The sequence below is a fragment of the Brassica oleracea genome, chromosome C3, assembly GCF_000695525.1.
Source record: "Brassica oleracea var. oleracea cultivar TO1000 chromosome C3, BOL, whole genome shotgun sequence".
In the NCBI taxonomy this organism is placed as follows: Eukaryota; Viridiplantae; Streptophyta; class Magnoliopsida; order Brassicales; family Brassicaceae; genus Brassica; species Brassica oleracea.
The window spans coordinates 11,482,809-11,483,997 of NC_027750.1; positions in this window are offsets into that span (position 1 = coordinate 11,482,809).

The window sequence follows — 1,189 nt, forward strand, 5'->3', positions numbered from 1 at the left end:
TAAAATGAATTCAGCTAATAGCTAGACCATTGCTTATGAGGTCTAAGGTTCCGGCCACAGCTTGGGGACACACGATCTTGCACGCGGCCGAACTGATTCGTATCAGACCATCTAGTGAACATAAATATTCCCCATCACAATTGCTTACGGGTCATGAGCCAGACATATCCCATCTTAAGATATTTGGCTGTGCCGTCTATGTGCCAATTGCACCACCACAGAGAACAAAGATGGGACCTCAAAGGAGGATGGGGATATATGTTGGATATGACTCTCCCACGATTATAAAATACCTTGAGCCAACTACGGGTGATTTATTTAAGGCCAGGTATGCGGATTGTCACTTTGATGAATCCGAACATCCAACATTAGGGGGAGATAGCAGTAAACTGGTAAAAGAAATTACATGGAATCAAACATTATTATCTTGGCAAAATCCTCGGACTCAAAGAGTGTGATTTAGAAGTCCAAAAGATTAGACATTTACAAAAGCTAGTCAATTGTCAGATTCTTTTGCGGACCCGAAAAGAGTGACTAAGTCATATATACCAGCTGCTAATGCACCAATCAGAATTGATGTTCAAGAGGGACACAATCAAGTTGCTACAGAGACTAGACAATGTTTGAAACGTGGTAGACCAATAGGTTCCAAAGATAAGAACCCTCGGAAAACTAAGAAGGGTGCAGATAATGAAACCGAGGTTGTTAAAACCCTAGACACGACCGCGGCCATTCCTAAATCCCGAGACACCTGATGTATCTAATACTGATTCTTAGGATGCCAAGATTCAAGGTACTGAAGGTCCTGATAATAATGAGATCTCAATAAACTATGTCTTGTCTGGGATACAATGGAACAGAAAGAATGTCAACATTGATGATATATTTGCATGCAATGTAGCACTTGAAATCATGGAAGATAATGAGGATCATGACACTCACGTCTATTTATGAGTGCACTCAACGATCAGATTGGATCAAATGAAAAGAAGCTATAAACGTGGATTTAAACTCTTTAAAGAAGAGAGATGTCTTTGGACCAATAGTTCGGGCAACTTATGATGTTAAACCAGTCGGCCATAAGTGGGTCTTTGTGAGAAAGAGAAACGAACATGGTAATGTCGTTAGATATAAAGCACGGCTTGTTGCACAAGGATTCTCACAGTGACCAGGAATAAATTATGAGGAG